The sequence below is a fragment of the Dendrobates tinctorius genome, unplaced genomic scaffold, assembly GCF_039654945.1.
Source record: "Dendrobates tinctorius isolate UK_male_01 unplaced genomic scaffold, ASM3965494v1 ptg000251l, whole genome shotgun sequence".
Classification (NCBI taxonomy): Eukaryota; Metazoa; Chordata; class Amphibia; order Anura; family Dendrobatidae; genus Dendrobates; species Dendrobates tinctorius.
In genome coordinates this window covers 11,199,448-11,217,170 of record NW_027361918.1, presented here as the reverse complement: position 1 = coordinate 11,217,170, position 17,723 = coordinate 11,199,448, and the positions used below count along the sequence as shown (strand labels likewise).

At 40.8% G+C, this 17,723-nt stretch overlaps 24 non-coding genes across 24 annotated transcripts; 16 read left to right on the top strand and 8 right to left on the bottom strand.

Annotated features, from left to right (window-relative positions):
• Positions 1-696: 696 nt before the first annotated feature.
• TRNAA-AGC (transfer RNA alanine (anticodon AGC)) lies at positions 697-769 on the top strand. The gene has a single exon. It is a non-coding gene; the product is annotated as a tRNA-Ala (tRNA).
• Positions 770-877: 108 nt separating this feature from the next.
• On the top strand, positions 878-963 carry TRNAY-GUA (transfer RNA tyrosine (anticodon GUA)). Its single transcript is given in 2 exon segments — positions 878-914; positions 928-963. It is a non-coding gene; the product is annotated as a tRNA-Tyr (tRNA).
• A 223-nt stretch (positions 964-1,186) lies between these two features.
• Positions 1,187-1,260, bottom strand: TRNAN-GUU (transfer RNA asparagine (anticodon GUU)). Its single transcript has one exon. It is a non-coding gene; the product is annotated as a tRNA-Asn (tRNA).
• Positions 1,261-3,006: 1,746 nt separating this feature from the next.
• Positions 3,007-3,079, top strand: TRNAA-AGC (transfer RNA alanine (anticodon AGC)). Its single transcript has one exon. It is a non-coding gene; the product is annotated as a tRNA-Ala (tRNA).
• A 108-nt stretch (positions 3,080-3,187) lies between these two features.
• On the top strand, positions 3,188-3,273 carry TRNAY-GUA (transfer RNA tyrosine (anticodon GUA)). Its single transcript is given in 2 exon segments — positions 3,188-3,224; positions 3,238-3,273. It is a non-coding gene; the product is annotated as a tRNA-Tyr (tRNA).
• A 223-nt stretch (positions 3,274-3,496) lies between these two features.
• On the bottom strand, positions 3,497-3,570 carry TRNAN-GUU (transfer RNA asparagine (anticodon GUU)). Its single transcript has one exon. It is a non-coding gene; the product is annotated as a tRNA-Asn (tRNA).
• Positions 3,571-5,311: 1,741 nt separating this feature from the next.
• Positions 5,312-5,384, top strand: TRNAA-AGC (transfer RNA alanine (anticodon AGC)). The gene has a single exon. It is a non-coding gene; the product is annotated as a tRNA-Ala (tRNA).
• A 108-nt stretch (positions 5,385-5,492) lies between these two features.
• TRNAY-GUA (transfer RNA tyrosine (anticodon GUA)) lies at positions 5,493-5,578 on the top strand. Its single transcript is given in 2 exon segments — positions 5,493-5,529; positions 5,543-5,578. It is a non-coding gene; the product is annotated as a tRNA-Tyr (tRNA).
• Positions 5,579-5,801: 223 nt separating this feature from the next.
• On the bottom strand, positions 5,802-5,875 carry TRNAN-GUU (transfer RNA asparagine (anticodon GUU)). The gene has a single exon. It is a non-coding gene; the product is annotated as a tRNA-Asn (tRNA).
• A 1,743-nt stretch (positions 5,876-7,618) lies between these two features.
• Positions 7,619-7,691, top strand: TRNAA-AGC (transfer RNA alanine (anticodon AGC)). The gene has a single exon. It is a non-coding gene; the product is annotated as a tRNA-Ala (tRNA).
• A 108-nt stretch (positions 7,692-7,799) lies between these two features.
• On the top strand, positions 7,800-7,885 carry TRNAY-GUA (transfer RNA tyrosine (anticodon GUA)). The gene is given in 2 exon segments: positions 7,800-7,836; positions 7,850-7,885. It is a non-coding gene; the product is annotated as a tRNA-Tyr (tRNA).
• A 223-nt stretch (positions 7,886-8,108) lies between these two features.
• On the bottom strand, positions 8,109-8,182 carry TRNAN-GUU (transfer RNA asparagine (anticodon GUU)). Its single transcript has one exon. It is a non-coding gene; the product is annotated as a tRNA-Asn (tRNA).
• Positions 8,183-9,928: 1,746 nt separating this feature from the next.
• Positions 9,929-10,001, top strand: TRNAA-AGC (transfer RNA alanine (anticodon AGC)). The gene has a single exon. It is a non-coding gene; the product is annotated as a tRNA-Ala (tRNA).
• A 108-nt stretch (positions 10,002-10,109) lies between these two features.
• On the top strand, positions 10,110-10,195 carry TRNAY-GUA (transfer RNA tyrosine (anticodon GUA)). The gene is given in 2 exon segments: positions 10,110-10,146; positions 10,160-10,195. It is a non-coding gene; the product is annotated as a tRNA-Tyr (tRNA).
• A 223-nt stretch (positions 10,196-10,418) lies between these two features.
• On the bottom strand, positions 10,419-10,492 carry TRNAN-GUU (transfer RNA asparagine (anticodon GUU)). The gene has a single exon. It is a non-coding gene; the product is annotated as a tRNA-Asn (tRNA).
• Positions 10,493-12,233: 1,741 nt separating this feature from the next.
• On the top strand, positions 12,234-12,306 carry TRNAA-AGC (transfer RNA alanine (anticodon AGC)). The gene has a single exon. It is a non-coding gene; the product is annotated as a tRNA-Ala (tRNA).
• A 108-nt stretch (positions 12,307-12,414) lies between these two features.
• Positions 12,415-12,500, top strand: TRNAY-GUA (transfer RNA tyrosine (anticodon GUA)). The gene is given in 2 exon segments: positions 12,415-12,451; positions 12,465-12,500. It is a non-coding gene; the product is annotated as a tRNA-Tyr (tRNA).
• Positions 12,501-12,723: 223 nt separating this feature from the next.
• Positions 12,724-12,797, bottom strand: TRNAN-GUU (transfer RNA asparagine (anticodon GUU)). The gene has a single exon. It is a non-coding gene; the product is annotated as a tRNA-Asn (tRNA).
• Positions 12,798-14,545: 1,748 nt separating this feature from the next.
• On the top strand, positions 14,546-14,618 carry TRNAA-AGC (transfer RNA alanine (anticodon AGC)). Its single transcript has one exon. It is a non-coding gene; the product is annotated as a tRNA-Ala (tRNA).
• Positions 14,619-14,726: 108 nt separating this feature from the next.
• On the top strand, positions 14,727-14,812 carry TRNAY-GUA (transfer RNA tyrosine (anticodon GUA)). Its single transcript is given in 2 exon segments — positions 14,727-14,763; positions 14,777-14,812. It is a non-coding gene; the product is annotated as a tRNA-Tyr (tRNA).
• Positions 14,813-15,035: 223 nt separating this feature from the next.
• TRNAN-GUU (transfer RNA asparagine (anticodon GUU)) lies at positions 15,036-15,109 on the bottom strand. Its single transcript has one exon. It is a non-coding gene; the product is annotated as a tRNA-Asn (tRNA).
• A 1,741-nt stretch (positions 15,110-16,850) lies between these two features.
• Positions 16,851-16,923, top strand: TRNAA-AGC (transfer RNA alanine (anticodon AGC)). The gene has a single exon. It is a non-coding gene; the product is annotated as a tRNA-Ala (tRNA).
• Positions 16,924-17,031: 108 nt separating this feature from the next.
• On the top strand, positions 17,032-17,117 carry TRNAY-GUA (transfer RNA tyrosine (anticodon GUA)). The gene is given in 2 exon segments: positions 17,032-17,068; positions 17,082-17,117. It is a non-coding gene; the product is annotated as a tRNA-Tyr (tRNA).
• Positions 17,118-17,340: 223 nt separating this feature from the next.
• Positions 17,341-17,414, bottom strand: TRNAN-GUU (transfer RNA asparagine (anticodon GUU)). The gene has a single exon. It is a non-coding gene; the product is annotated as a tRNA-Asn (tRNA).
• Positions 17,415-17,723: the final 309 nt, after the last annotated feature.

Below are 17,723 nucleotides of genomic sequence, written 5' to 3'. Positions count from 1 at the left end.
AAACCAAACCATAAAAGGTCAATCTTTTTGCTTGGGATTGTGCTGCATTACAACTTTTTTCTACAAACTAGGTAAGTTTTTTTTACTCCCCCAGTCTGGTTCTCTACATACATAGAAATGGTTTGCTAGAAAATTGCCCGACTGTATTTGTAGGCCATAATTCACATTGTGAAACCCAGCGGTCGATGGATCGAAACCAACCTCTGCTAAATAGTTGTGATTTATAAACTTCATCATTGCATATCAACTGAACTTTTCTGTCAACAGCAAACGTGTCTCGGATCAAAAACACTAGTCAAAATCCTAAATCCCAGTACAACTCGTGCCAAAGGACCAGAAGGAGATTCGCGACCTCTCAGCATTTTCTATAATCAAACCAAACCATAAAAGGTCAATCTTTTTGCTTGGGATTGTGCTGCATTACAACTTTTTTCTACAAACTAGGTAAGTTTTTTTTACTCCCCCAGTCTGGTTCTCTACATACGTAGAAATGGTTTGCTAGAAAATTGCTCGACTTTATTTGTAGGCCATAATTCACATTGTGAACTCCGTAGATGTTCTTCAAATATGGGAGAAAGGAATCTGTACTTAAAAAAAAAAAAAAAAAAAAAAAAAAAAGCACTCAATGGCACATTTGACTATAAGTAAACTGTGACATGGTGTGGCGTGAAACTGATAATGGCGTTCGTCGGGCATGGGGGATTAGCTCAAGTGGTAGAGCGCTCGCTTAGCATGCGAGAGGTAGCGGGATCGATGCCCGCATTCTCCAATACAATCTTTGGATTCCTTTTTCAGTTGGCCGAGTGAATTGTTTATGCCACCTGCTCGTGGCACACACGTCCAAACCTTGAAGACTTTCAACAATGGCTAAATCAAGCCTTCGATAGCTCAGCTGGTAGAGCGGAGGACTGTAGATCTAAATTAGCAATCCTTAGGTCGCTGGTTCAATTCCGGCTCGAAGGAAGTTTTGTGTATTCTATCAGATGTTTTCAACCTTCTGGCAAATACCAGACAGCTATGCTCTTTCTGGACATGTAGACAGAAACACAACCGGAAAGTTTTTTCTCCAGTTTGCCTTGTGAATTCAAAACTTAGGCAGCAACAGTGCTTTTACTTTATGGAGATGCTGAGCACCAATGTGAAAACGTCTTCAACTGTAGCATGCTACCCAAGCAAAAGGAACCAACGTCCCTGGGTGGACTCGAACCACCAACCTTTCGGTTAACAGCCGAACGCGCTAACCGATTGCGCCACAGAGACACAAACGCCTGCCGAACTTTCGTCTAACAGCCGGACGCACCCACCAGTTTTAACCGGAACCTTAAACAATGGTCAGACACCATTTCCTCTAATGATTTTCAACAATAATATGACACAAGAAAGCAAAAAAAAACAAAGAAACAATTGCAGAACCCCAGGAGTACTCTAGTCGCCAACAAATATGTAATGGCTGAAAATTTACATGTCATCGACCTGAACACAAACAGTCATTAGAATTTTACTCTGTACATCTGTTAACACAAGCAGAGTGGCGCAGCGGAAGCGTGCTGGGCCCATAACCCAGAGGTCGATGGATCGAAGCCATCCTCTGCTAAATTGTGCTGCATTGCATCTTTTTCTACAAACTAGCTAAGTTTTTTTCACTTCCCCATTTTGGTTCTCTATATACAGAGAAATGGTTTGCTAGAAAATTGCTCGACTGTATTTGTAGACCATAATTCACATTGTGAAACCCAGCGGTCAATGGATTGAAACCAACCTCTGCTAAATAGTTGTGTTTTATAAACTTCATCATTGCATATCAACTGAACTTTTCTGTCAACAGCAAACGTGTCTCGGATCAAAAACACTAGTCAAAATCCTAAATCCCAGTACAACTCGTGCCAAAGGACCAGAAGGAGATTCGCGACCTCTCAGCATTTTCTATATTCAAACCAAACCATAAAAGATCAATCTTTTCGCTTGGGATTGTGCTGCATTACAACTTTTTTCTACAAACTAGGTAAGTTTTTTTTCATTCCCCCAGTTTGGTTCTCTATATACAGAGAAATGGTTTACTAGAAAATTGCTCGACTGTATTTGTAGGCCATAATTCACATTGTGAAACCCAGCGGTCGATGGATCGAAACCAACCTCTGCTAAATAGTTGTGTTTTATAAACTTCATCATTGCATATCAACTGAACTTTTCTGTCAACAGCAAACGTGTCTCGGATCAAAAACACTAGTCAAAATCCTAAATCCCAGTACAACTCGTGCCAAAGGACCAGAAGGAGATTCGCGACCTCTCAGCATTTTCTATATTCAAACCAAACCATAAAAGGTCAATCTTTTTGCTTGGGATTGTGCTGCATTACAACTTTTTTCTACAAACTAGGTAAGTTTTTTTTACTCCCCCAGTCTGGTTCTCTACATACATAGAAATGGTTTGCTAGAAAATTGCCCGACTGTATTTGTAGGCCATAATTCACATTGTGAAACCCAGCGGTCGATGGATCGAAACCAACCTCTGCTAAATAGTTGTGATTTATAAACTTCATCATTGCATATCAACTGAACTTTTCTGTCAACAGCAAACGTGTCTCGGATCAAAAACACTAGTCAAAATCCTATATCCCAGTACAACTCGTGCCAAAGGACCAGAAGGAGATTCGCGACCTCTCAGCACTTTCTATATTCAAACCAAACCATAAAAGGTCAATCTTTTTGCTTGGGATTGTGCTGCATTACAACTTTTTTCTACAAACTAGGTAAGTTTTTTTTACTCCCCCAGTCTGGTTCTCTACATACATAGAAATGGTTTGCTAGAAAATTGCCCGACTGTATTTGTAGGCCATAATTCACATTGTGAACTACGTAGATGTTCTTCAAATATGGGAGAAAGGAATCTGTACTTAAAAAAAAAAAAAAAAAAAAAAAAAAAAAAAAAGCACTCAATGGCACATTTGACTATAAGTAAACTGTGACATGGTGTGGCGTGAAACTGATAATGGCGTTCGTCGGGCATGGGGGATTAGCTCAAGTGGTAGAGCGCTCGCTTAGCATGCGAGAGGTAGCGGGATCGATGCCCGCATTCTCCAATACAATCTTTGGATTCTTTTTTCAGTTGGCCGAGTGAATTGTTTATGCCACCTGCTCGTGGCACACACGTCCAAACCTTGAAGACTTTCAACAATGGCTAAATCAAGCCTTCGATAGCTCAGCTGGTAGAGCGGAGGACTGTAGATCTAAATTAGCAATCCTTAGGTCGCTGGTTCAATTCCGGCTCGAAGGAAGTTTTGTGTATTCTATCAGATGTTTTCAACCTTCTGGCAAATACCAGACAGCTATGCTCTTTCTGGACATGTAGACAGAAACACAACCGGAAAGTTTTTTCTCCAGTTTGCCTTGTGAATTCAAAACTTAGGCAGCAACAGTGCTTTTACTTTATGGAGATGCTGAGCACCAATGTGAAAACGTCTTCAACTGTAGCATGCTACCCAAGCAAAAGGAACCAACGTCCCTGGGTGGACTCGAACCACCAACCTTTCGGTTAACAGCCGAACGCGCTAACCGATTGCGCCACAGAGACACAAACGCCTGCTGAACTTTCGTCTAACAGCCGGACGCACCCACCAGTTTTAACCGGAACCTTAAACAATGGTCAGACACCATTTCCTCTAATGATTTTCAACAATAATATGACACAAGAAAGCAAAAAAAAACAAAGAAACAATTGCAGAACCCCAGGAGTACTCTAGTCGCCAACAAATATGTAATGGCTGAAAATTTACATGTCATCGACCTGAACACAAACAGTCATTAGAATTTTACTCTGTACATCTGTTAACACAAGCAGAGTGGCGCAGCGGAAGCGTGCTGGGCCCATAACCCAGAGGTCGATGGATCGAAGCCATCCTCTGCTAAATTGTGCTGCATTGCATCTTTTTCTACAAACTAGCTAAGTTTTTTTCACTTCCCCATTTTGGTTCTCTATATACAGAGAAATGGTTTGCTAGAAAATTGCTCGACTGTATTTGTAGACCATAATTCACATTGTGAAACCCAGCGGTCAATGGATTGAAACCAACCTCTGCTAAATAGTTGTGTTTTATAAACTTCATCATTGCATATCAACTGAACTTTTCTGTCAACAGCAAACGTGTCTCGGATCAAAAACACTAGTCAAAATCCTAAATCCCAGTACAACTCGTGCCAAAGGACCAGAAGGAGATTCGCGACCTCTCAGCATTTTCTATATTCAAACCAAACCATAAAAGATCAATCTTTTCGCTTGGGATTGTGCTGCATTACAACTTTTTTCTACAAACTAGGTAAGTTTTTTTTCATTCCCCCAGTTTGGTTCTCTATATACAGAGAAATGGTTTACTAGAAAATTGCTCGACTGTATTTGTAGGCCATAATTCACATTGTGAAACCCAGCGGTCGATGGATCGAAACCAACCTCTGCTAAATAGTTGTGTTTTATAAACTTCATCATTGCATATCAACTGAACTTTTCTGTCAACAGCAAACGTGTCTCGGATCAAAAACACTAGTCAAAATCCTAAATCCCAGTACAACTCGTGCCAAAGGACCAGAAGGAGATTCGCGACCTCTCAGCATTTTCTATATTCAAACCAAACCATAAAAGGTCAATCTTTTTGCTTGGGATTGTGCTGCATTACAACTTTTTTCTACAAACTAGGTAAGTTTTTTTTACTCCCCCAGTCTGGTTCTCTACATACATAGAAATGGTTTGCTAGAAAATTGCCCGACTGTATTTGTAGGCCATAATTCACATTGTGAAACCCAGCGGTCGATGGATCGAAACCAACCTCTGCTAAATAGTTGTGATTTATAAACTTCATCATTGCATATCAACTGAACTTTTCTGTCAACAGCAAACGTGTCTCGGATCAAAAACACTAGTCAAAATCCTAAATCCCAGTACAACTCGTGCCAAAGGACCAGAAGGAGATTCGCGACCTCTCAGCATTTTCTATAATCAAACCAAACCATAAAAGGTCAATCTTTTTGCTTGGGATTGTGCTGCATTACAACTTTTTTCTACAAACTAGGTAAGTTTTTTTTACTCCCCCAGTCTGGTTCTCTACATACGTAGAAATGGTTTGCTAGAAAATTGCTCGACTTTATTTGTAGGCCATAATTCACATTGTGAACTCCGTAGATGTTCTTCAAATATGGGAGAAAGGAATCTGTACTTAAAAAAAAAAAAAAAAAAAAAAAAAAAAGCACTCAATGGCACATTTGACTATAAGTAAACTGTGACATGGTGTGGCGTGAAACTGATAATGGCGTTCGTCGGGCATGGGGGATTAGCTCAAGTGGTAGAGCGCTCGCTTAGCATGCGAGAGGTAGCGGGATCGATGCCCGCATTCTCCAATACAATCTTTGGATTCCTTTTTCAGTTGGCCGAGTGAATTGTTTATGCCACCTGCTCGTGGCACACACGTCCAAACCTTGAAGACTTTCAACAATGGCTAAATCAAGCCTTCGATAGCTCAGCTGGTAGAGCGGAGGACTGTAGATCTAAATTAGCAATCCTTAGGTCGCTGGTTCAATTCCGGCTCGAAGGAAGTTTTGTGTATTCTATCAGATGTTTTCAACCTTCTGGCAAATACCAGACAGCTATGCTCTTTCTGGACATGTAGACAGAAACACAACCGGAAAGTTTTTTCTCCAGTTTGCCTTGTGAATTCAAAACTTAGGCAGCAACAGTGCTTTTACTTTATGGAGATGCTGAGCACCAATGTGAAAACGTCTTCAACTGTAGCATGCTACCCAAGCAAAAGGAACCAACGTCCCTGGGTGGACTCGAACCACCAACCTTTCGGTTAACAGCCGAACGCGCTAACCGATTGCGCCACAGAGACACAAACGCCTGCCGAACTTTCGTCTAACAGCCGGACGCACCCACCAGTTTTAACCGGAACCTTAAACAATGGTCAGACACCATTTCCTCTAATGATTTTCAACAATAATATGACACAAGAAAGCAAAAAAAAACAAAGAAACAATTGCAGAACCCCAGGAGTACTCTAGTCGCCAACAAATATGTAATGGCTGAAAATTTACATGTCATCGACCTGAACACAAACAGTCATTAGAATTTTACTCTGTACATCTGTTAACACAAGCAGAGTGGCGCAGTGGAAGCGTGCTGGGCCCATAACCCAGAGGTCGATGGATCGAAACCATCCTCTGCTAAATTGTGCTGCATTACAACTTTTTTCTACAAACTAGGTAAGTTTTTTTTCATTCCCCCAGTTTGGTTCTCTATATACAGAGAAATGGTTTACTAGAAAATTGCACGACTGTATTTGTAGGCCATAATTCACATTGTGAAACCCAGCGGTCAATGGATTGAAACCAACCTCTTCTAAATAGTTGTGTTTTATAAACTTCATCATTGCATATCAACTGAACTTTTCTGTCAACAGCAAACGTGTCTCGGATCAAAAACACTAGTCAAAATCCTAAATCCCAGTACAACTCGTGCCAAAGGACCAGAAGGAGATTCGCGACCTCTCAGCATTTTCTATATTCAAACCAAACCATAAAAGATCAATCTTTTCGCTTGGGATTGTGCTGCATTACAACTTTTTTCTACAAACTAGGTAAGTTTTTTTTCATTCCCCCAGTTTGGTTCTCTATATACAGAGAAATGGTTTACTAGAAAATTGCTCGACTGTATTTGTAGGCCATAATTCACATTGTGAAACCCAGCGGTCGATGGATCGAAACCAACCTCTGCTAAATAGTTGTGTTTTATAAACTTCATCATTGCATATCAACTGAACTTTTCTGTCAACAGCAAACGTGTCTCGGATCAAAAACACTAGTCAAAATCCTAAATCCCAGTACAACTCGTGCCAAAGGACCAGAAGGAGATTCGCGACCTCTCAGCATTTTCTATATTCAAACCAAACCATAAAAGGTCAATCTTTTTGCTTGGGATTGTGCTGCATTACAACTTTTTTCTACAAACTAGGTAAGTTTTTTTTACTCCCCCAGTCTGGTTCTCTACATACATAGAAATGGTTTGCTAGAAAATTGCCCGACTGTATTTGTAGGCCATAATTCACATTGTGAAACCCAGCGGTCGATGGATCGAAACCAACCTCTGCTAAATAGTTGTGATTTATAAACTTCATCATTGCATATCAACTGAACTTTTCTGTCAACAGCAAACGTGTCTCGGATCAAAAACACTAGTCAAAATCCTAAATCCCAGTACAACTCGTGCCAAAGGACCAGAAGGAGATTCGCGACCTCTCAGCATTTTCTATAATCAAACCAAACCATAAAAGGTCAATCTTTTTGCTTGGGATTGTGCTGCATTACAACTTTTTTCTACAAACTAGGTAAGTTTTTTTTACTCCCCCAGTCTGGTTCTCTACATACGTAGAAATGGTTTGCTAGAAAATTGCTCGACTTTATTTGTAGGCCATAATTCACATTGTGAACTCCGTAGATGTTCTTCAAATATGGGAGAAAGGAATCTGTACTTAAAAAAAAAAAAAAAAAAAAAAAAAAAAGCACTCAATGGCACATTTGACTATAAGTAAACTGTGACATGGTGTGGCGTGAAACTGATAATGGCGTTCGTCGGGCATGGGGGATTAGCTCAAGTGGTAGAGCGCTCGCTTAGCATGCGAGAGGTAGCGGGATCGATGCCCGCATTCTCCAATACAATCTTTGGATTCCTTTTTCAGTTGGCCGAGTGAATTGTTTATGCCACCTGCTCGTGGCACACACGTCCAAACCTTGAAGACTTTCAACAATGGCTAAATCAAGCCTTCGATAGCTCAGCTGGTAGAGCGGAGGACTGTAGATCTAAATTAGCAATCCTTAGGTCGCTGGTTCAATTCCGGCTCGAAGGAAGTTTTGTGTATTCTATCAGATGTTTTCAACCTTCTGGCAAATACCAGACAGCTATGCTCTTTCTGGACATGTAGACAGAAACACAACCGGAAAGTTTTTTCTCCAGTTTGCCTTGTGAATTCAAAACTTAGGCAGCAACAGTGCTTTTACTTTATGGAGATGCTGAGCACCAATGTGAAAACGTCTTCAACTGTAGCATGCTACCCAAGCAAAAGGAACCAACGTCCCTGGGTGGACTCGAACCACCAACCTTTCGGTTAACAGCCGAACGCGCTAACCGATTGCGCCACAGAGACACAAACGCCTGCCGAACTTTCGTCTAACAGCCGGACGCACCCACCAGTTTTAACCGGAACCTTAAACAATGGTCAGACACCATTTCCTCTAATGATTTTCAACAATAATATGACACAAGAAAGCAAAAAAAAACAAAGAAACAATTGCAGAACCCCAGGAGTACTCTAGTCGCCAACAAATATGTAATGGCTGAAAATTTACATGTCATCGACCTGAACACAAACAGTCATTAGAATTTTACTCTGTACATCTGTTAACACAAGCAGAGTGGCGCAGCGGAAGCGTGCTGGGCCCATAACCCAGAGGTCGATGGATCGAAGCCATCCTCTGCTAAATTGTGCTGCATTGCATCTTTTTCTACAAACTAGCTAAGTTTTTTTCACTTCCCCATTTTGGTTCTCTATATACAGAGAAATGGTTTGCTAGAAAATTGCTCGACTGTATTTGTAGACCATAATTCACATTGTGAAACCCAGCGGTCAATGGATTGAAACCAACCTCTGCTAAATAGTTGTGTTTTATAAACTTCATCATTGCATATCAACTGAACTTTTCTGTCAACAGCAAACGTGTCTCGGATCAAAAACACTAGTCAAAATCCTAAATCCCAGTACAACTCGTGCCAAAGGACCAGAAGGAGATTCGCGACCTCTCAGCATTTTCTATATTCAAACCAAACCATAAAAGATCAATCTTTTCGCTTGGGATTGTGCTGCATTACAACTTTTTTCTACAAACTAGGTAAGTTTTTTTTCATTCCCCCAGTTTGGTTCTCTATATACAGAGAAATGGTTTACTAGAAAATTGCTCGACTGTATTTGTAGGCCATAATTCACATTGTGAAACCCAGCGGTCGATGGATCGAAACCAACCTCTGCTAAATAGTTGTGTTTTATAAACTTCATCATTGCATATCAACTGAACTTTTCTGTCAACAGCAAACGTGTCTCGGATCAAAAACACTAGTCAAAATCCTAAATCCCAGTACAACTCGTGCCAAAGGACCAGAAGGAGATTCGCGACCTCTCAGCATTTTCTATATTCAAACCAAACCATAAAAGGTCAATCTTTTTGCTTGGGATTGTGCTGCATTACAACTTTTTTCTACAAACTAGGTAAGTTTTTTTTACTCCCCCAGTCTGGTTCTCTACATACATAGAAATGGTTTGCTAGAAAATTGCCCGACTGTATTTGTAGGCCATAATTCACATTGTGAAACCCAGCGGTCGATGGATCGAAACCAACCTCTGCTAAATAGTTGTGATTTATAAACTTCATCATTGCATATCAACTGAACTTTTCTGTCAACAGCAAACGTGTCTCGGATCAAAAACACTAGTCAAAATCCTATATCCCAGTACAACTCGTGCCAAAGGACCAGAAGGAGATTCGCGACCTCTCAGCATTTTCTATATTCAAACCAAACCATAAAAGGTCAATCTTTTTGCTTGGGATTGTGCTGCATTACAACTTTTTTCTACAAACTAGGTAAGTTTTTTTTACTCCCCCAGTCTGGTTCTCTACATACATAGAAATGGTTTGCTAGAAAATTGCCCGACTGTATTTGTAGGCCATAATTCACATTGTGAACTACGTAGATGTTCTTCAAATATGGGAGAAAGGAATCTGTACTTAAAAAAAAAAAAAAAAAAAAAAAAAAAAAAAAAGCACTCAATGGCACATTTGACTATAAGTAAACTGTGACATGGTGTGGCGTGAAACTGATAATGGCGTCCGTCGGGCATGGGGGATTAGCTCAAGTGGTAGAGCGCTCGCTTAGCATGCGAGAGGTAGCGGGATCGATGCCCGCATTCTCCAATACAATCTTTGGATTCTTTTTTCAGTTGGCCGAGTGAATTGTTTATGCCACCTGCTCGTGGCACACACGTCCAAACCTTGAAGACTTTCAACAATGGCTAAATCAAGCCTTCGATAGCTCAGCTGGTAGAGCGGAGGACTGTAGATCTAAATTAGCAATCCTTAGGTCGCTGGTTCAATTCCGGCTCGAAGGAAGTTTTGTGTATTCTATCAGATGTTTTCAACCTTCTGGCAAATACCAGACAGCTATGCTCTTTCTGGACATGTAGACAGAAACACAACCGGAAAGTTTTTTCTCCAGTTTGCCTTGTGAATTCAAAACTTAGGCAGCAACAGTGCTTTTACTTTATGGAGATGCTGAGCACCAATGTGAAAACGTCTTCAACTGTAGCATGCTACCCAAGCAAAAGGAACCAACGTCCCTGGGTGGACTCGAACCACCAACCTTTCGGTTAACAGCCGAACGCGCTAACCGATTGCGCCACAGAGACACAAACGCCTGCCGAACTTTCGTCTAACAGCCGGACGCACCCACCAGTTTTAACCGGAACCTTAAACAATGGTCAGACACCATTTCCTCTAATGATTTTCAACAATAATATGACACAAGAAAGCAAAAAAAAACAAAGAAACAATTGCAGAACCCCAGGAGTACTCTAGTCGCCAACAAATATGTAATGGCTGAAAATTTACATGTCATCGACCTGAACACAAACAGTCATTAGAATTTTACTCTGTACATCTGTTAACACAAGCAGAGTGGCGCAGCGGAAGCGTGCTGGGCCCATAACCCAGAGGTCGATGGATCGAAGCCATCCTCTGCTAAATTGTGCTGCATTGCATCTTTTTCTACAAACTAGCTAAGTTTTTTTCACTTCCCCATTTTGGTTCTCTATATACAGAGAAATGGTTTGCTAGAAAATTGCTCGACTGTATTTGTAGACCATAATTCACATTGTGAAACCCAGCGGTCAATGGATTGAAACCAACCTCTGCTAAATAGTTGTGTTTTATAAACTTCATCATTGCATATCAACTGAACTTTTCTGTCAACAGCAAACGTGTCTCGGATCAAAAACACTAGTCAAAATCCTAAATCCCAGTACAACTCGTGCCAAAGGACCAGAAGGAGATTCGCGACCTCTCAGCATTTTCTATATTCAAACCAAACCATAAAAGATCAATCTTTTCGCTTGGGATTGTGCTGCATTACAACTTTTTTCTACAAACTAGGTAAGTTTTTTTTCATTCCCCCAGTTTGGTTCTCTATATACAGAGAAATGGTTTACTAGAAAATTGCTCGACTGTATTTGTAGGCCATAATTCACATTGTGAAACCCAGCGGTCGATGGATCGAAACCAACCTCTGCTAAATAGTTGTGTTTTATAAACTTCATCATTGCATATCAACTGAACTTTTCTGTCAACAGCAAACGTGTCTCGGATCAAAAACACTAGTCAAAATCCTAAATCCCAGTACAACTCGTGCCAAAGGACCAGAAGGAGATTCGCGACCTCTCAGCATTTTCTATATTCAAACCAAACCATAAAAGGTCAATCTTTTTGCTTGGGATTGTGCTGCATTACAACTTTTTTCTACAAACTAGGTAAGTTTTTTTTACTCCCCCAGTCTGGTTCTCTACATACATAGAAATGGTTTGCTAGAAAATTGCCCGACTGTATTTGTAGGCCATAATTCACATTGTGAAACCCAGCGGTCGATGGATCGAAACCAACCTCTGCTAAATAGTTGTGATTTATAAACTTCATCATTGCATATCAACTGAACTTTTCTGTCAACAGCAAACGTGTCTCGGATCAAAAACACTAGTCAAAATCCTAAATCCCAGTACAACTCGTGCCAAAGGACCAGAAGGAGATTCGCGACCTCTCAGCATTTTCTATAATCAAACCAAACCATAAAAGGTCAATCTTTTTGCTTGGGATTGTGCTGCATTACAACTTTTTTCTACAAACTAGGTAAGTTTTTTTTACTCCCCCAGTCTGGTTCTCTACATACGTAGAAATGGTTTGCTAGAAAATTGCTCGACTTTATTTGTAGGCCATAATTCACATTGTGAACTCCGTAGATGTTCTTCAAATATGGGAGAAAGGAATCTGTACTTAAAAAAAAAAAAAAAAAAAAAAAAAAAAGCACTCAATGGCACATTTGACTATAAGTAAACTGTGACATGGTGTGGCGTGAAACTGATAATGGCGTTCGTCGGGCATGGGGGATTAGCTCAAGTGGTAGAGCGCTCGCTTAGCATGCGAGAGGTAGCGGGATCGATGCCCGCATTCTCCAATACAATCTTTGGATTCCTTTTTCAGTTGGCCGAGTGAATTGTTTATGCCACCTGCTCGTGGCACACACGTCCAAACCTTGAAGACTTTCAACAATGGCTAAATCAAGCCTTCGATAGCTCAGCTGGTAGAGCGGAGGACTGTAGATCTAAATTAGCAATCCTTAGGTCGCTGGTTCAATTCCGGCTCGAAGGAAGTTTTGTGTATTCTATCAGATGTTTTCAACCTTCTGGCAAATACCAGACAGCTATGCTCTTTCTGGACATGTAGACAGAAACACAACCGGAAAGTTTTTTCTCCAGTTTGCCTTGTGAATTCAAAACTTAGGCAGCAACAGTGCTTTTACTTTATGGAGATGCTGAGCACCAATGTGAAAACGTCTTCAACTGTAGCATGCTACCCAAGCAAAAGGAACCAACGTCCCTGGGTGGACTCGAACCACCAACCTTTCGGTTAACAGCCGAACGCGCTAACCGATTGCGCCACAGAGACACAAACGCCTGCCGAACTTTCGTCTAACAGCCGGACGCACCCACCAGTTTTAACCGGAACCTTAAACAATGGTCAGACACCATTTCCTCTAATGATTTTCAACAATAATATGACACAAGAAAGCAAAAAAAAACAAAGAAACAATTGCAGAACCCCAGGAGTACTCTAGTCGCCAACAAATATGTAATGGCTGAAAATTTACATGTCATCGACCTGAACACAAACAGTCATTAGAATTTTACTCTGTACATCTGTTAACACAAGCAGAGTGGCGCAGCGGAAGCGTGCTGGGCCCATAACCCAGAGGTCGATGGATCGAAACCATCCTCTGCTAAATTGTGCTGCATTACAACTTTTTTCTACAAACTAGGTAAGTTTTTTTTCATTCCCCCAGTTTGGTTCTCTATATACAGAGAAATGGTTTACTAGAAAATTGCACGACTGTATTTGTAGGCCATAATTCACATTGTGAAACCCAGCGGTCAATGGATTGAAACCAACCTCTTCTAAATAGTTGTGTTTTATAAACTTCATCATTGCATATCAACTGAACTTTTCTGTCAACAGCAAACGTGTCTCGGATCAAAAACACTAGTCAAAATCCTAAATCCCAGTACAACTCGTGCCAAAGGACCAGAAGGAGATTCGCGACCTCTCAGCATTTTCTATATTCAAACCAAACCATAAAAGATCAATCTTTTCGCTTGGGATTGTGCTGCATTACAACTTTTTTCTACAAACTAGGTAAGTTTTTTTTCATTCCCCCAGTTTGGTTCTCTATATACAGAGAAATGGTTTACTAGAAAATTGCTCGACTGTATTTGTAGGCCATAATTCACATTGTGAAACCCAGCGGTCGATGGATCGAAACCAACCTCTGCTAAATAGTTGTGTTTTATAAACTTCATCATTGCATATCAACTGAACTTTTCTGTCAACAGCAAACGTGTCTCGGATCAAAAACACTAGTCAAAATCCTAAATCCCAGTACAACTCGTGCCAAAGGACCAGAAGGAGATTCGCGACCTCTCAGCATTTTCTATATTCAAACCAAACCATAAAAGGTCAATCTTTTTGCTTGGGATTGTGCTGCATTACAACTTTTTTCTACAAACTAGGTAAGTTTTTTTTACTCCCCCAGTCTGGTTCTCTACATACATAGAAATGGTTTGCTAGAAAATTGCCCGACTGTATTTGTAGGCCATAATTCACATTGTGAAACCCAGCGGTCGATGGATCGAAACCAACCTCTGCTAAATAGTTGTGATTTATAAACTTCATCATTGCATATCAACTGAACTTTTCTGTCAACAGCAAACGTGTCTCGGATCAAAAACACTAGTCAAAATCCTAAATCCCAGTACAACTCGTGCCAAAGGACCAGAAGGAGATTCGCGACCTCTCAGCATTTTCTATATTCAAACCAAACCATAAAAGGTCAATCTTTTTGCTTGGGATTGTGCTGCATTACAACTTTTTTCTACAAACTAGGTAAGTTTTTTTTACTCCCCCAGTCTGGTTCTCTACATACATAGAAATGGTTTGCTAGAAAATTGCCCGACTGTATTTGTAGGCCATAATTCACATTGTGAACTACGTAGATGTTCTTCAAATATGGGAGAAAGGAATCTGTACTTAAAAAAAAAAAAAAAAAAAAAAAAAAAAAAAAAGCACTCAATGGCACATTTGACTATAAGTAAACTGTGACATGGTGTGGCGTGAAACTGATAATGGCGTCCGTCGGGCATGGGGGATTAGCTCAAGTGGTAGAGCGCTCGCTTAGCATGCGAGAGGTAGCGGGATCGATGCCCGCATTCTCCAATACAATCTTTGGATTCTTTTTTCAGTTGGCCGAGTGAATTGTTTATGCCACCTGCTCGTGGCACACACGTCCAAACCTTGAAGACTTTCAACAATGGCTAAATCAAGCCTTCGATAGCTCAGCTGGTAGAGCGGAGGACTGTAGATCTAAATTAGCAATCCTTAGGTCGCTGGTTCAATTCCGGCTCGAAGGAAGTTTTGTGTATTCTATCAGATGTTTTCAACCTTCTGGCAAATACCAGACAGCTATGCTCTTTCTGGACATGTAGACAGAAACACAACCGGAAAGTTTTTTCTCCAGTTTGCCTTGTGAATTCAAAACTTAGGCAGCAACAGTGCTTTTACTTTATGGAGATGCTGAGCACCAATGTGAAAACGTCTTCAACTGTAGCATGCTACCCAAGCAAAAGGAACCAACGTCCCTGGGTGGACTCGAACCACCAACCTTTCGGTTAACAGCCGAACGCGCTAACCGATTGCGCCACAGAGACACAAACGCCTGCCGAACTTTCGTCTAACAGCCGGACGCACCCACCAGTTTTAACCGGAACCTTAAACAATGGTCAGACACCATTTCCTCTAATGATTTTCAACAATAATATGACACAAGAAAGCAAAAAAAAACAAAGAAACAATTGCAGAACCCCAGGAGTACTCTAGTCGCCAACAAATATGTAATGGCTGAAAATTTACATGTCATCGACCTGAACACAAACAGTCATTAGAATTTTACTCTGTACATCTGTTAACACAAGCAGAGTGGCGCAGCGGAAGCGTGCTGGGCCCATAACCCAGAGGTCGATGGATCGAAGCCATCCTCTGCTAAATTGTGCTGCATTGCATCTTTTTCTACAAACTAGCTAAGTTTTTTTCACTTCCCCATTTTGGTTCTCTATATACAGAGAAATGGTTTGCTAGAAAATTGCTCGACTGTATTTGTAGACCATAATTCACATTGTGAAACCCAGCGGTCAATGGATTGAAACCAACCTCTGCTAAATAGTTGTGTTTTATAAACTTCATCATTGCATATCAACTGAACTTTTCTGTCAACAGCAAACGTGTCTCGGATCAAAAACACTAGTCAAAATCCTAAATCCCAGTACAACTCGTGCCAAAGGACCAGAAGGAGATTCGCGACCTCTCAGCATTTTCTATATTCAAACCAAACCATAAAAGATCAATCTTTTCGCTTGGGATTGTGCTGCATTACAACTTTTTTCTACAAACTAGGTAAGTTTTTTTTCATTCCCCCAGTTTGGTTCTCTATATACAGAGAAATGGTTTACTAGAAAATTGCTCGACTGTATTTGTAGGCCATAATTCACATTGTGAAACCCAGCGGTCGATGGATCGAAACCAACCTCTGCTAAATAGTTGTGTTTTATAAACTTCATCATTGCATATCAACTGAACTTTTCTGTCAACAGCAAACGTGTCTCGGATCAAAAACACTAGTCAAAATCCTAAATCCCAGTACAACTCGTGCCAAAGGACCAGAAGGAGATTCGCGACCTCTCAGCATTTTCTATATTCAAACCAAACCATAAAAGGTCAATCTTTTTGCTTGGGATTGTGCTGCATTACAACTTTTTTCTACAAACTAGGTAAGTTTTTTTTACTCCCCCAGTCTGGTTCTCTACATACATAGAAATGGTTTGCTAGAAAATTGCCCGACTGTATTTGTAGGCCATAATTCACATTGTGAAACCCAGCGGTCGATGGATCGAAACCAACCTCTGCTAAATAGTTGTGATTTATAAACTTCATCATTGCATATCAACTGAACTTTTCTGTCAACAGCAAACGTGTCTCGGATCAAAAACACTAGTCAAAATCCTAAATCCCAGTACAACTCGTGCCAAAGGACCAGAAGGAGATTCGCGACCTCTCAGCATTTTCTATAATCAAACCAAACCATAAAAGGTCAATCTTTTTGCTTGGGATTGTGCTGCATTACAACTTTTTTCTACAAACTAGGTAAGTTTTTTTTACTCCCCCAGTCTGGTTCTCTACATACGTAGAAATGGTTTGCTAGAAAATTGCTCGACTTTATTTGTAGGCCATAATTCACATTGTGAACTCCGTAGATGTTCTTCAAATATGGGAGAAAGGAATCTGTACTTAAAAAAAAAAAAAAAAAAAAAAAAAAAAGCACTCAATGGCACATTTGACTATAAGTAAACTGTGACATGGTGTGGCGTGAAACTGATAATGGCGTTCGTCGGGCATGGGGGATTAGCTCAAGTGGTAGAGCGCTCGCTTAGCATGCGAGAGGTAGCGGGATCGATGCCCGCATTCTCCAATACAATCTTTGGATTCCTTTTTCAGTTGGCCGAGTGAATTGTTTATGCCACCTGCTCGTGGCACACACGTCCAAACCTTGAAGACTTTCAACAATGGCTAAATCAAGCCTTCGATAGCTCAGCTGGTAGAGCGGAGGACTGTAGATCTAAATTAGCAATCCTTAGGTCGCTGGTTCAATTCCGGCTCGAAGGAAGTTTTGTGTATTCTATCAGATGTTTTCAACCTTCTGGCAAATACCAGACAGCTATGCTCTTTCTGGACATGTAGACAGAAACACAACCGGAAAGTTTTTTCTCCAGTTTGCCTTGTGAATTCAAAACTTAGGCAGCAACAGTGCTTTTACTTTATGGAGATGCTGAGCACCAATGTGAAAACGTCTTCAACTGTAGCATGCTACCCAAGCAAAAGGAACCAACGTCCCTGGGTGGACTCGAACCACCAACCTTTCGGTTAACAGCCGAACGCGCTAACCGATTGCGCCACAGAGACACAAACGCCTGCCGAACTTTCGTCTAACAGCCGGACGCACCCACCAGTTTTAACCGGAACCTTAAACAATGGTCAGACACCATTTCCTCTAATGATTTTCAACAATAATATGACACAAGAAAGCAAAAAAAAACAAAGAAACAATTGCAGAACCCCAGGAGTACTCTAGTCGCCAACAAATATGTAATGGCTGAAAATTTACATGTCATCGACCTGAACACAAACAGTCATTAGAATTTTACTCTGTACATCTGTTAACACAAGCAGAGTGGCGCAGCGGAAGCGTGCTGGGCCCATAACCCAGAGGTC